Here is a 15,959-nt window from a genome sequence, read left to right as displayed (position 1 = left end):
CACTGTTAGAAAGAAAAAAAATGTAATTTAGAAATGAGAAAAAAAATTGAATTACTGCTATATAATAACATTAACTCTTTCTTTTTGAGGTTATATTGCCAGATTACTAGTGAAACCATTACTATTATGTTATTATTTTAAGTGGTTACATAAAGTATGCCCAAGACTGGCATGTGAAAAGATACTTTTGAGTTTGCATTGGCTTCCTTTTTTGTTCTCTCCTCTAGAGTATAATAAAATAATAGGCATACCTCAGATATTGCAGGTTTGGTTCCAGACCACCCCAATAAAGTGAATATCGCAATAAAGTGAGTCACACACACTTTTTGGTTTCCCAGTATGTATTAAATTTATGTTTACACTATACTGTAGTCTATTAAGTGTGTAATAGCATTATGTCTAAAAAAATGTACATACCTTAATTAAAAAATACTTTATTGCTAAAAAATGCTAACCATCATCTGACAATGCAGGATTGCCATAAACCTTCAATTTGTAAAATTCATTTTGTGAAAAAACTCAGTATTCCCAAAGTACAATAAAATGAAGCAAATAAAACAAGGTATGCCTGTAGTTTGTAAGGCTTTTGTTGCTATATGGAATATACTTACAAAAATTTAACTTCTACTCTTATAAATCATCGGAATTGGAGCCTGGTTTATAAAGTTAGGGTGACATTTAGAACTTCGAGAAGTCAGTTCTTTTATAAATATCCACAAAGACCATGGGTACTAAATAAGCCATAATAGTTTTAGGTATTCTAATTGGCGGAGGTATGTAGGAAGAATCCCACTGTTTCCCATCTTTTATAAGTAGGATTCTGGTTTATAGAAATATTAGCCTGCTCTTTTGATAAATGTAAAAGTCTATCAAAAGTTATGTAAAAGTTTAAATATGATTAAAATAAATTAGTCGTAGAGAATTCCCTGGAGGTCCAGTGATTAGGACTCTGCCCTTCCAACTGCACGGGGTGCGAGTTCAACCCCTGGTCAGAGAACTAAGATCCCACAAGCCACGCTGTGCTTCCAAAAAAAAGAAAATTAGTCATAGATACTTGCAATGTAACACCTACTTTCATAATCAGTTTAAATTTTTCTATAATTTATACTTCTTACTAGTAATTATAAAATTTTTTTTTGGCCTGAAGGCCAGGTTACTATACTTTCTACTTGTATGACTGGTAGTAACTTTTCAAAAGTGCTTCTTGAATAACCTTAGTGAATATATTTTTAAAATGTGATATTTTGCAGAAAGCTGTTGCTGTTACTTTAACAAAAATCTGTTCTCTCTTATTAAAAAAGAACAGATGTATGATGCCCTTTATTGACATTCTTAAGCATTTATTAATATTAGGCAACATTAGTTTCTTTAAGAATCTAAACTTATCTTTTCTTAGAAACTTTTGAAGCCCCAATTTTTTTCTTTTGCTGTCATATTGTAACTATAGAAAAACCACTTCTGGTCTCTCTACTTTGGATTCCTGCAGCACTGCTTTTGGATTCTTTTAGGGAGAATTAACATTTAGCTATAATATAAATGAATCATTCACTTCAAAGAATGTATTAAATAACTCTTATGTGTAGACATCATGGGGAATAAAGAGATGAATGTAATATGGTTTTTGACCTTAAGAAGCTTATAACCTATTTTTTAAAAATATTTCTTCTGGGGTACACTATTCTAGTATTCCTAACTTTTCTGGGTCTGTAAATATTAATTGCTATTTGGAATTTTTTTCCCTATTTAAAAAAATTCTAAACTGTATCTCAACTTTATTCTACTTTTTGAGAATTATAATTTAGTTCCTTGTTTAATTTGATCTTGTTATTATAGGTAAATTCGTCATACATTTTATTTATGTTTAAGTTGTGTGTTTCTGTGAGTTTAAAATTGTCTTTATTTCTTTGCTTTGAACCATTGTTAGTCCGTCAGTCCCTCCCTCCCTCCCTTCCTTCCTTCCTTCGTTCCTCACTCACTCCCTTTCTCCCCAACACCTTCTTCTCTCCCTCCCCCTTTCTTTCCTTTTTGTTTCTTTCACCTATTTCTGAACTTAAAGAAAAGGGAAAAAAATACTAAAGGATGTATGTATGTACATATGTGGCTCTCCAAACTGAATCTAATTGTGGTGTCCTTATTTTACTAGCTCTCTTGCATGTTTTCTGAACCAGAACTTGGATTCATGTGTAGTAGATAGCTTTCTTTTATTTTTTATTATTTACGTGTTAATGATATATATTACACTAAGAATGATTATAAAATTTGAGAATAGTATTCTTCGATTTGCTTAGGTTTAGCTCTAAAAGGAGTATAATATTTAACTGAACATAATACTAACCTGACTGCCAGCCTCTCACGGCCACCCCACCCCCACCGATTTTTTATCTCTTGTGTTTTTCTTTATTTTTTAAAAAAAATTATTGAAGTATAGTTGACATACAATATTGGTTTCAGGTGTACAACATAGTGATTCAACATTTACATGCATTACAAAATGATCTCCACAATAAGTATAGTAACCATTTGTCACCATACCAAGTTATTATAATATTATTGACTATATTCCCCATGCTGTACACTATATTATATCCCCTTAACTTACTTTTTGTGTCACTGGAAGTTTGTACCTTTTAATCCCCTTCATCTATTTCATCCATTCCCCAACTCCCCTCCCCTCTGGCAGCTACCAGTTTGTTCTCTGTATCTGTGAGTCTGTTTCCGTTTTGTTTTGTTTGTTCCTTTGTTTTGGTTTTTGGATTCCACATATAAGTGAAATCATTTGGTTTTTGTCTTTCTTTGCCTGACTTATTTCACTTAGCAAAATACCCCCTAGGTCCATCCATGTTGTTGCATACGGCAAGATTTCATTCTGTTTTATGGCTGAGTAACACTCCATTGTATACATGAATACATACCACATCTTCTTTACCTATCTATGGGTGGACACTTGCTATTGTAAATTATGCTGAAATGAACACAGGGGTGCATATATCTTTTCAAATTAGTATTTTTGTTTTCTTCAGATAGAAACCCAGGAGTGGAATTGCTGGATCTCCTGGTAGTTCTATTTTTATTATTTGACCCAGCTCCATACTGTTTTCCATCGTGGCCGTACCAATTTACATTCCCACCAACAATGTATGAGGGTTCCTTTTTTCTCCTTGCCAACACTTGTTACTTGTTGTCTTTTTGGTAATGGCCATTCTGACAGGTGTGAGGTGATATCTCACTGTGGTTTTGTTTCGCATTTCCCTGATAGTTAGTGATATTGAGCATCTTTTCATGTGTCTGTTGGTCATCTCTATGTCTTTTTTGGAAAAATGTCTATTCAAGTCCTCTGCCTATTGTTTAATCAGATTGCTTGGTTTTTTTGATATTGAGTTGTGTATGTTCTTTGGATATTTTGGATATTAACCCCTTATTCGATATATCATCCGCAAATATCTTTTCCCATTCAGTAGGTTGCCTTTGTGTTTTGTTGTTGGTTTCCTTCTCTGTGCAAAAGCTTTTTAGTTTGATTAGTCCCATTTGTTTATTCTTGCTTTTGTTTCTTTTGCCTGAGGAGATAGATCCAAAAAGACATTAGCTAAGACTAATGTCAAGCGTTTGTTGCCTATGTTTTCTTCTAGGGGTTTTATAGTTTCAGGTTTTGCACTTAAGACTTTAACCCATTTTGAGTTTATTTTTGTATATGGTATTTAATACTTTTGCACGTAGCTGTCCAATCTTCCCAACACTTTATTGAAGAGACTGTCTTTCTCCACTTTATATTTTTGCCTCCTTTGTCATAGATTAATTGACTATAAGCATGGGCTTATTTCTCGGCTATGTTCTGTTCCATTGATCAATGTGACTCTTTTTGTGCTAGTACAATACTATTCTGATTACTATCGCTTTGTAGTATAGTTTGAACTCTGGGAGCACAGTAACTCTGGCTTTGTTCTTCTTTGGATATTTGGAGTCTTTTTGGTTCCTACCAGTTTTAGGATTATTTGTTCTAGTTCTGTTAAAAACGCCATTGGTATTTTGATAGGGATTGCACTGAATTTGTAGATTGCTTTGGATAGTATGGACATTTTAACAGTATTAATTCTTTCAACCCATGATCATGGTATATCTTTCCATTTATTTGTGTCATTATCAATTTCTTTCATCAGTGTCTTATAGTTTTCAGAGTATAGGTCTTTCACCTTCTTGGTTAAATTTATTCCTAGCTATTTTATTCTTTTTGATGCAATTATAAATGGGATTGTTTTCTCTTTTTTTTCCCTTTATGCTAGTTATTAGTGAATAGAAATGAAACAGATTTCTGTATATTAATTTTGTATCCTTCAACTTTCCTGAATTCATTAATGAGTTCTAAAAGTTTTCTGGTGATGTCTTTAGGGTTTTGTATATACAATATCATGTTATCTGCAAATAGTGACAGTGACTTCTTCCTTTCCAATTTGGATGCTTTTTTCTTTTTTTTTTTTATAGAGCAAGTCAGTAGAGCAACTGCTCCTAATCTCTTTATTTTTATTTATTATTATTTCTTTGAACTTTATTTTATTTATTTCTTTATACAGCAGGTTCTTATTAGTCATCAATTTTATACTCATCAGTGTATACATGTCAATCCCAATCTCCCAGTTCATCGCCCCACCCCCCCACCCCCCGGCCACGTTCCCCCCATGGTGTCCATACGTTTGTTCTATGCATCTGTGTCTCAATTTCTGCCCTGCAAACCAGTTCATCTGTACCATTTTTCTAGGTTCCACATATATGCGTTAATATACGATATTTGTTTTTCTCTTTCTGACTTACTTCACTCTGTATGACAGTCTCTAGTTCCATCCACGTCTCTACAAATGACTCAATTTCGTTCCTTTTTATGGCTGAGTATATTCCATTGTATATATGTACCACATCTTCTTTATCCATTCATCTGTCGATGGGCATTTAGGTTGCTTCCATGTCCTGGCTATTATAAATAGTGCTGCAATGAACATTGGGGTGTGTGTGTCTTTTTGAATTATGGTTTTCTCTGGGTATACGCCCAGTAGCGGGATTGCTGGGTCATATGGTAATTCTATTTTTAGTTTTTTAAGGAACCTCCATCCTGTTCTCCATAGTGACTGTATCAATTTATATTCCCACCAACAGTGCAAGAGGGTTCCCTTTTCTCCACACCCTCTCCAGCATTTGTTGTTTGTAGATTTCCTGATGATGCCCATTCTAACTAGTGTGAGGTGATAAATCATTGTAGTTTTGATTTGCATTTCTCTAATAATTAGTGATGTTGAGCACCTTTTCATGTGCTTCTTGGCCATCTGTATGTGTTCTTTGGAGAAATGTCTATTTAGGTCTTTTGCCCATTTTTTTTTTTTTTTTTGCGGTACGCGGACCTCTCACTTTTGTGGCCTCTCCTGTTGCGGAGCACAGGCTCCGGACACGCAGGCTCAGCGACCATGGCTCACAGGCCTAGCTGCTCTGCGGCATGTGGGATCTTCCTGGACCGGAGCGCGAACCTGTGTCCCCTGCATCGGCAGGCGGACTCTCAACCACTGTGCCACCAGGGAAGCCATTCTGCCCATTTTTTGATGGGGTTGTTTGTCTTTTTAATATTGAGCTGCATGAGCTGTTTATATATTTTGGAGATTAATCCTTTGTCCATTGATTTGTTTTCAAATATTTTCACCCATTCTGAGGGTTGTCTTTTCATCGTGTTTGTAGCTTCGCGTCTTTTCATCGTGTTTGTAGCATCATGTTTTTGCTGTGTAAAAACTTTTAAGTTTCATTAGGTCCCATTTGTTTATTTTTGTTTTTATTTCCATTACTCTAGGAGGTGGATCAGAAAAGATCTTGCTGTGATTTATGTCAAAGAGTGTTCTTCCTATGTTTTCCTGTAAGAGTTTTATACTGTCCAGTCTTACATTTAGGTCTCTAATCCACTTTGAGTTTATTTTTGTATATGGTGTTAAGGACTGTTCTAATTTCATTCTTTTACATGTAGCTGTCCAGTTTTCCCAGCACCACTTACTGAAGAGACTGTCTTCTCTCCATTGTATATTCTTGCCTCCTTTATCAAAAATAAGGTGACTGTATGTGTGTGGGTTTATCTCTGGGCTTTCTATCCTGTTCCATTGGTCTTTATTTCTGTTTTTGTGCCAGTACCATATTATCTTGATTACTGTAGCTTTGTAGTATAGTCTGAAGTCCGGAAGCCTGATTCCTCCAGCTCCGTTTTTTTTCCCTCAAGATTGCTTTGGCTATTCGGGGTCTTTTGTTTCTCCATACAGATTTTAAGATTTTTTGTTCTAGTTCTGTAAAAAATGCCATTGGTAATTTGATAGGGATTGCACTGAATCTGTAGATTGCATTGGATAGTATAGTCATTTTCACAGCATTGGTTCTTCCAATCCAAGAACATGTATATCTCTCCATCTGTTTGTTTCATCTTTAATTTCTCTCATCAGTGTCTCATAGTTTTCTGCATACAGGTCTTTGTCTCCCTAGGTACGTTTATTCCTAGGTATTTTATTCTTTTTGGTGCAATGGTAAACGGGAGTGTTTCCTTAATTTCCCTTTCAGATTTTTCATCATTAGTGTGTAGGAATGCAAGAGATTTCTGTGCATTAATTTTGTATCCTGCAACTTTACCAAATTCATTGATTAGCTCTAGTAGTTTTCTGGTGGCATCTTTACGATTCTCTATGTATAGTATCATGTCATCTGCAAAGAGTGACAGTGTTACTTCTTCTTTTCCAATTTGTATTCCTTTTATTTATTTTTCTTCTCTGATTGCCATGGCTAGGACTTCCAAAACTATGTTGAATAATAGTGGTGAGAGTGGACATTCTTGTCTTGTTCCTGATCTTAGACAAAATGCTTTCAGTTTTTCACCATCAAGAATGATGTTTGGGGCTTCCCTGGTGGCGCAGTGGTTGGAAGTCCGCCTGCCATTGCAGGGGACATGGGTTCGTGCCCCGGTCCAGGAAGATCCCGCGTGCTGCGGAGCAGCTGGGCCCGTGAGCCATGACCGCTGAGCCTGCGCGTCCGGAGCCTGTGCTCCGCAACGGGAGAGGCCACAACAGTGAGAGGCCCACGTACCGAAAAAAAAAAAAAGAATGATGTTTGCTGTGGGTTTGTCATATGTGGCCTTATTATGTTGAGGTAAGTTCCCTCTGTGCCCACTTTCTGGAGAGTTTTTATCATAAATGGGTGTTGAATTTTGTCAAAAGCTTTTTCTGCATCTATTGAGATGATCATACGGTTTTTCTTCTTCAGTTTGTTAATATGGTGTATCACATTGATTGATTTGTGTATATTGAAGAATCCTTGCATCCCTGGGATAAATCCCACTTGATCATGGTGTATGAGCCTTTTAATGTGTTGTTGGATTCTGTTTGCTAGTATTTTGTTAAGGATTTTTGCATCTGTGTTCATCAGTGATATTGGCCTGTAATTTTCTTCTTTTGTAGTATCTTTTTCTGGTTTTAGTATCAAGTTGATGATGGTGGCCTCATAGAATGAGTTTGGGAGTGTTCCTTCCTCTGAAAATTTTTGGAAGAGTTTGAGAAGGATGGGTGTTAGCTCTTCTCTAAATGTTTGATAGAATTCACCTGTGAAGCCATCTGGTCCTGGACTTTTGTTTGTTGGAAGATTTTATATCACAGTTTCAATTTCATTACTTGTGATTGGTCTGTTCATATTTTCTATTTCTTCCTGGTTCAGTCTTGGAAGGTTATACCCTTCTAAGAATTTGTCCATTTCTTCCAGGTTGTCCATTTTATTGGCATAGAGTTGCTTGTAGTAGTCTCTTAGGATGCTTTGTACTTCTGTGGTGTCTGTTGTAACTTCATTTTCATTTCTAATTTTTTTGATTTGAGTCCTCTCTTTTTCGTGATGAGTCTGGCTAATAGTTTATCAATTTTGTTTATCTTCTCAAAGAACCAGCTTTATTGATATTTGCTATTGTTTTCTTTGTTTCTATTTTATTAATTTCTGCTTTGATCGTTATGACTTCTTTCCTTCTACTAAGTTTAGTTTGTTCTTCTTCCTCTAGTTCTTTTAGGTGTAAGGTTAGATTGTTTATTTGAAATATTTGTTGTTTCTTGAGGTAGGATTGTATTGCTATAAACTTCCCTCTTAGAACTGTTTTTGCTGCATCCCATAGGTTTTGGATCATCGTGTTTCCATTGTCATTTGTCTCTAGGTATTTTTTGATTTCCTCTCTGATTTCTTCAGTGATCTCTTGGTTATTTAGTAACGTATTGTGTAGCCTCCATGTGTTTGTGTTTTTTACGTTTTTTTCCCTGTAACTGATTTCTAATCTCATAGCATTGTGGTCAGAAAAGATGCTTAATATGATTTCAGTTTTCTTAAATTTACCGAGACTTGGTTTGTGACCCAAGATGTGATCTGTCCTGGAGAATGTTCCATGCGTACTTGAGAAGAAAGTGTAATCTGCTGTTTTTGGATGGAATGTCCTATAAATATCAATTAAATCTATCTGGTCTCTTGTGTTATTTAAAGCTTGTGTTTCCTTAATAATTTTCTGTTTGTATGATCTGTCCATTGATGTAAGTGAGGTGTTAAAGTCCCCCACTATTATTGTGTTACTGTCGATTTCCTCTTTTAGAGCTGTTAGCAGTTGCCTTATGTATTGAGGTGCTCCTATGTTGGGTGCATATATATTTATAATTGTTATATCTTCTTCTTGGATTTATCCCTTGATCATTATGTAGTGTCCTTTCTTGTCTCTTGTAACATTTTTAATTTAAAGTCTATTTTATCTGATATGAGTATCGCTACTCCAGCTTTCTTTTGATTTCCATTTGCATGGAATATCTTTTTTCCATCCCCTTACTTTCAATCTGTATGTGTCTCTAGGCCTGAAGTGGGTCTCTTGTAGACAGCATATATATGCGTCTTGTTTTTGTATCCATTCAGTGAGCCTGTGTCTTTTGGTTGGAGCATTTGATCCATTCACATTTAAGGTAATTATTGATATGTATGTTCCTATTACCATTTTCTTAATTGTTTTGGGTTTGTTTTTGTAGGTCCTTTTCTTCTCTTGTGTTTCCCACTTAGAGAAGTTCCTTTAGCATTTATTGTAGAGCTGGTTTGGTGGTGGTGAATTCTCTTAGCTTTTGCTTGTCTGTAAAGCTTTTGATTTCTCCATCGAATCTGAATGAGATCCTTGCAGGGTAGAGTAATCTGGTTGTAGGTTCTTCCCTTTCATCACTTTAAATATGTCATTCCACTCCCTTCTGGCTTATAGAGTTTCCGCTGAGAAATTAACTGTTAACCTTTTGGGAGTTCCCTTGTATGTTATTTGTTGCTTTTCCCTTGTTGCTTTCAACAATTTTTCTTTGTCTTTAACTTTTGCCAATTTGATTACTATGTGTCTTGGTGTGTGTCTTCCTTGGGTTTATCCTGTATGGAACTCTCTGCACTTCCTGGACTTGGGTGGCTATTTCCTTTCCCATGTTAGGGAAGTTTTCGACTATAATCTCTTCAGATATTTTCTTGGGTCCTTTCTCTCTCTCTTCTCCTTCTGAGACCCCTATAATGCGAATGTTGTCTGAGAAGTCTCTTAGGCTGTCTTCATTTCTTTTCATTCTTTTTTCTTTATTCTGTTCTGCAGCAGTGAATTCCACCATTCTGTCTTGCAGGTCATTTATCCGTTCTTCTGCCTCAGTTATTCTGCTATTGATTCCTTCTAGTGTATTTTTCATTTCAGTTATTGTATTGTTAATCTCTGTTTGTTCTTTAATTCTTCTAGGTCTTTGTTAAACATTTCTCGCATCTTTTGAGTCTGCCTCTATTCTTTTTCTGAGGTCCTTGATCATCTTCACTATCATTATTCTGAATTCTTTTTCTGGAAGGTTGCCTATCTCCACTTCATTTAGTTGTATTTTTGGAGTTTTATCTTGTTCCTTCATCTGGCACATAGCCCTCTGCCTTTTCATCTTGTCTATCTTTCTGTGAATGTGGTTTTTGTTCCACAGGCTGCAGGATTGTAATTCTTCTTGCTTCTGCTGTCTTTCCTCTCCTAATCTCTTTATTTTTAAACCAGGATTTTTCTAGTCTATAACACCCTGCTAGTGTTGGGTGGTCTCCTGCAGAGGCGGGAGGTGGCTGTGTCTCACCTTGAGGACAGGTTCACTAGCAGCAGCCTGGATGCTTTTTATTTCTTTTTCTTGTCTGCTTGCTGTGGCTAGGACTTCCAATGCATGTTGAATAAGTGTGATGAGAGTGGGCATTTTTGTCTTATTCCTGATCTTAGAGGCAAAGCTTTCAGCTTTCTCTATTGAGTCTTAGCTCTGGGTTTGTCATATATGGAATTTATTATGTTGAGGTATGTTCCCACTATACCCACTTTGTTGAGAGTTTTTATCATAAATGGATGTTGGGTTTTGTCAAATGCTTTTTCTACATGTATTGAGATAATCAGGATTTTTATCTTTCGTCTTGTTAACATGGTGTGTCAGATTAATTGATTTGTGGATATTGAACCATCCTTGCATCCTTGGTTTAAACCCCACTTGGTCATGGTTTATGATCCTTCTAATGTATTGTTCAATTTGGTTGCTAGTATTCTTTTTTTTAATTAATTATTTTTTGACTGCATTGGGTCTTTGTTGCTGCATGCAGGCTTTCTCTAGTTGCATTGAGTGGGGGCTACTCTTCGTTGTGGTGCATCGGCTTCTCATTACAGTGGCTTCTCTTCTTGCAGAGCACAGGCTCTAGGCGCGTGGGCTTCAGTAGTTGTGGCGCATGGGCCATTAGTTGTGGCTCACAGGCTCTGGAGCGCAGGCTCAGTAGTTGTTGCGCACGGGCTTAGTTGCTCCGCGGCATGTGGGACCTTCCCGGACCAGGGATTGAACCTGTGTCCCCTGCATTGACAGGTGGATTCTTAACCACTGCACCACCAGGGAAGTCCTGGTCTTGATTTTTTGATCCATTCAGCCATCCATTGTCTTTTGATTAGAGCACTTTGTCCATTTACATTTAAAGTAATTATTAATAGGTATGTACTCATTTCCATTCTGTTTATTGTTTTCTGATTGTTTTTGTAGTTCTTCTTTGTTTCTTTCTTCTTCTCTTGCTTTCTTCCCTTATGATTTGATGAATATCTTTAATGTTATGTTTGGATTCCTTTGTTTTGTGTGTGTGTTTTTGTTTTAGGTACTATGAGGTTCATATATAATGACCTGTGTATATAGCTGTTTTAAGTTGATGATCTTGTTTTAAGTTCAAACACTTTCTAAAAGCCCTACATGTTTAGCCCCCCATCATGTTTTATGTTTTGAATTTACATCCTTTTATTTTGCGTATCCCTTAACTACATAGATATAGATGATTTTACTACTTTTGCTTTTCATCATTTCTACTAGCTTTATAAGTGATTGATCCACTACTTTCACTATATGTTTGTCTGTAGTGGTGAGATTGTTTCCTCAGAATTTTCTTACTTTTAGTTGTGGCTTTTTCTTTTCCACTTAGAGAAGTCCCTTTAACATTTCTCGTAAGGTCGGTTTAGTGGTGATGAACTCCTCTAGCTTTTGCTGTGTATAAAACTACCTCTCCTTCAATTCTGAATGATAACCTTGATGGGTAGAGTATTCTTGGTTGTTTCTTTTTTTCTCCAGTACTTTAAATATATTGTGCTGCTCCCTTTTGGCCTGCAAAGTTTCTGCTGAAAAGTCAGCTGATAGTCTTATGGGGGCTCTCATATGTATAACTAGTTGTTTTTCTCTGCTGCTTTTAAGATTCTCTCCTTATCTTTCTCTTTTGACGTTTTAAGTATAATGTGTCTTGATGTGGACCTCTTTGGGTTCATCTTGTTTGGGACTGTCTGTGCTTCCAGGACCTGGATGTCTGTTTCCTTCCTCACATTGGGGAAGTTTTCAGCTATTATTTCTTGAGCTAACTTCTCTGCCCCTTTCTCTCTCTCTCTTCCTTCTGGAATTCATGTAATGCGAATGTTAGTATGCTTGATGTTGTCCCAGAGGTCCCTTAAACTATTCTCTTTTTTCTGAGTTCTTTTTCTTTTTTCTGTTCAGTTTGGGTGATTTCCACTACTCTGTCTTTCAGATCACTAGTCTATTCTTCTGTATCATCTAATCTTCCATTGATTCCCTCTAGTGTGTTTTTCATCTTAGTTATTGTATTCTTCAGCTCTGATTTTTTAAAGTATTTTCTTACTCTGCTGAAGTTTGCACTGTGGTCATCCATTCTTCTCCTGAGTTTCATGAGCATCTTTATGATCATTACCTTGAACTCTTTATCAGATAGATTGTTTATCTCCACTTCATTTAGTTTCTGAGATTGGTCTTGTTCTTTCATTTGGAACATACTTTTCTGTCTTCTCACTTTGCCTAATTCTCTGTGTTTATTTCTTTGTATTAGGTAGGCCCGTTACATTTCCTGATCTTGGAGAAGTGGTCTTATGTAGGTGGTGTCCTGTGGGGCCCAGGCACATGCTCTCTTCTGTGCACCAGAGCCAGATGCTTCAGGGGTGTAACCTGTGTGGGCTGTGTACGCCTTTCTCTTGTTGCGGGGCTAACTGCCGTGGGTTTGCTGGTATGCGGGTTGGCCCCTGGGCCCAGCTGGCTGAGAGGACCTGCTTTGTGCTATTACAGGGGATACATTGGTGGGCGGTGCAGGCCCCCCAGCACATCGGGCTGTGAGGCCTGGTGGCAGGCAACTGATGTGAGCACACTGGTAGGTGAGGCAGGCCCCTGGTGCTAATAGGCTCGAGGGAGGATTCCAGAGCATGCCTGCCAGTTCTGGTGTCATCTAGGTAATATGAGATCACATTAGTGGCTACTGCCAACATCTGAGTCCCTAAGGGGAGTCCCAGCAGGAGGCTTTCTAAGATCGGCAAGTAGGGCTGACCCTGGCACCTTTCACACTGCTGCCTTTCTGCTTGAATTCAGATTGAGTGAGTTTTTGCCTGCACTCTTTAAGAGCAGCCTCAGTTTCCTACAGCCCTCTGGCTCTCCAAAATGTGAACCCTGCTGGTTTTGAAAGTCAGACATTTTGGGGGCTCATTTTGGTGCAGGACCCCTGGGCTGGGGAGCCCAGTGTGGGGATTGGACTCCTCAGTCCTTGGGGAGGACCTCCTTTTTAAGGTTTTAATTGGTATATGGGAATAAATTTGACTTCTATATACTAATTTCTGATTTATTCATTTGTTTTTGTTTTTTCCAGTAAATGTTTATTGAGTATGTGCTGTCAGGCATTGTTTTAGACCCTGAGGTTATAGTAGTAAAACAAAAGAGACAAAAAAAAAATCTCCCTTCGTGCATGTTGTGGGGGTAGACAATTTTATCTATCAGTTTATCTGTATAGTGTTAGATGGAGGAAAATGAAGAAAGGGTGATGTATAGGGACTGTCTTGAGTGAGGGTGGGTTGAAGCGTTAAGTAGGGTTGTCAGGGAAGGCCACATTGATAAGGTGACCTTTGATCAAAGTCATGAAAGAGGTGAGGGAATGAGTCATGCAGATATCTGAGGGAAGTACATTCCAGACAGAAGGATCAGTAAGTGCAGAGATTGAGTAGAGAGTATGCCCAGATTACTCTAGAAATAGCGTGGAGGCCAATATGGCTGGACTGGATTGAACAATGGGGAGAATAGTAGGAGAGACAGTAAGAGAGGTAGCAAAGGATCATATCATGTGGGTCTTGTAGAATGTAGACCACTGTAAGAACTTCAGTTTTCAATTTTTAAAAAATTTTGTTTTTTGTTTTGAGCAGAGGATTGACATGATTTAAATTATATTTTAAAAGGAAGGTGACTGTGTTGAGGCTGCAAAGGAAGCAAAGGTGGAAGCAGGGGAAGTACTTAGGAAGCTCTTGCAGTTATCTAGGAAAGCACTGATGGTGGCTTGAACCTTTGTTTAGTAACATAAGAGGTGGTTTAAGATTCTGCATATATTTTAAAGTTGGAACCTAAAAGATTTCCTGATGGATTGGATATTGGGTCAGAGACCGAGGACTCAGAGGTGACCTTCAGGATTTTGGCCTGAATAACTGGGAAGATAGAGTTTCCAGTTATTGAGATGGTAGAAATTACAAGAGGAGCACTTTTTGGATGGGGTTTCAGGTGAGGTGGTGAAGAACAGGGTTTGATTTTTGGATATGTATGTTTGAGATGCCTATTAGACAGATGTCCAAGTGGGGATTCTAAGGATGTAGTTGAATATGAGTCTGGCAAACAGGAATTATGTGGATTGGAGATATAAATTTGGGTGTCATCAGTATTTGGATGGTATCTACTAAAACCATGAAACCGGATGAGATTATCAAGGATGTAAATGTGGAGAAAGAAGAGAAAAGGACCAAGGCCACCCTAGGGTACTCTAACATTAAGATACTTGGAGTAATGAAGAAGAACCAGAAAAAGAAAGTGAGAAGAAGTGGTCAGTGAGATAGGAAATCCCAAGAGTGTGTGGTGTCCTGGACACTAATTGAAGTTTCTGGGTCATGGTCATCTGTGACACATACTGCTGCCAAGTAAGTTGAGGGACGAAAATTGACCATAGGTTTTAGCAATGTTGAAGAACTTGGTGACCTTGAGAAGAATAGTTTTGGTAGAGGAATGGAGTAAAAGCCTGTTTAGAGTAGATTTAAGAAAGTAAGGGAGTAGAGAAGTGGTAGACAATGAGAAGAGGCAGTTCTTTTGAGTAAAGGGAATTGAGAAAATGGGTAGTTGGAGGGGGAAGCATTTTGTGTGTATGAGTGAGCAGGATGTATGAAAGAAATGATAGCATGTGCATTTATGTGCTACTGGGAATGGCCTAGAAGACATGGAATAATTGATGATGGAGAGAGTGGGGACAATTGATGGAGAACCATCCATGAGGAGGCAAGAAAGGATGGGATTTAGTGTACAAGTGCATCTTGTACTAGTGAAATTAACAAAAGGAAAGTCAGTTATATCCTGCCACAGCTAAGTGTGAAATCAAAAAGTATTGAAAAAAAGTTAATGGTCCTAGCAAATGGATTACAACTTCTTATTTAAGTAGGTTTTTAGAGTTTACTCACTTGTGTTCCATGGCAGATATGGAAGATTAAAGTAGAAGTCATGAATCTTTTTTGCTCTTGATAGTAAATGGAATGATACTTCATACTTTGCTGTTTTGGGGGATGTACATTTGATAAAGAAAATCTGCGAAAACATAAAATAGCAAATGCACTTTTTTGGGTGTTCTTACGTGTTATAGCTATACTGTTGTAGTTATCTATTGTATTACAAACCACTCCAAAACTTAGTGGCTTAAAACAGCATTCATTTGTTTTGCTCATGAATTTACAATTTTGGCAGAGTTTGGTAGAAACATCTCATCTCTACCCCACATGGGTTGGAGCTACCTGATTGGGGATGGAGGATCTACTACCAGGATGGCTTACGCACATGACTGAAAGATTGGTGCTGGCCACTGGTTCCTTTCCACATGGACCTCTCTAATGGAGCCACTTGGACTTGCTTCTGATGTGGTGCTGGGTTCTAAGAGTAAGCCACCCAAAAGACAGAGTAGTTTTGAAAGCTGGCACACCTATATTCTCTTGGTCAAACAGCAGTATTACAGATTCAAGGGAGGGGACATAGGCATTCTCCTTCTCCCATTTGAATGGAGGTGACTCAAATAATTGTGGACTCTTATTTTAAAACTGTCACATATACCTTAATACAGGTAACAAAGGCATTTCTATCCCCATCCATTTTTCTGTGTTCATATTAAATGCCAACATTACCATGAAACCTTTCTTCATCCCATCACTGATTTTAATATCCCGCTTCCTGAACCCTTCATGGTACTTTGTTGTTTCCTTTTTTTGTGGCATTTACCTTGTATTAGTGTATGTTATAATTTTGTATTATCTTTGCTTGCCACCTTTATATTGCAACTCTGAATTCCACTCAGTAGTGCTTTACTCATAGTGGTTGCTTAATAAGTGTGTTGTC

At 37.4% G+C, this 15,959-nt stretch overlaps 1 protein-coding gene across 3 annotated transcripts in view; it reads left to right on the top strand.

Annotated features, from left to right (window-relative positions):
• LNPK (lunapark, ER junction formation factor) overlaps positions 1-15,959 on the top strand; it is a 95,849-nt gene that overhangs the window by 36,320 nt on the left and 43,570 nt on the right. The gene's annotated exons all lie outside the window — the stretch shown is intronic.

This window comes from Stenella coeruleoalba (assembly GCF_951394435.1).
Source record: "Stenella coeruleoalba genome assembly, chromosome: 6".
Taxonomy (NCBI): Eukaryota; Metazoa; Chordata; class Mammalia; order Artiodactyla; family Delphinidae; genus Stenella; species Stenella coeruleoalba.
This window is presented reverse-complemented; position numbering and strand designations above follow the sequence as displayed.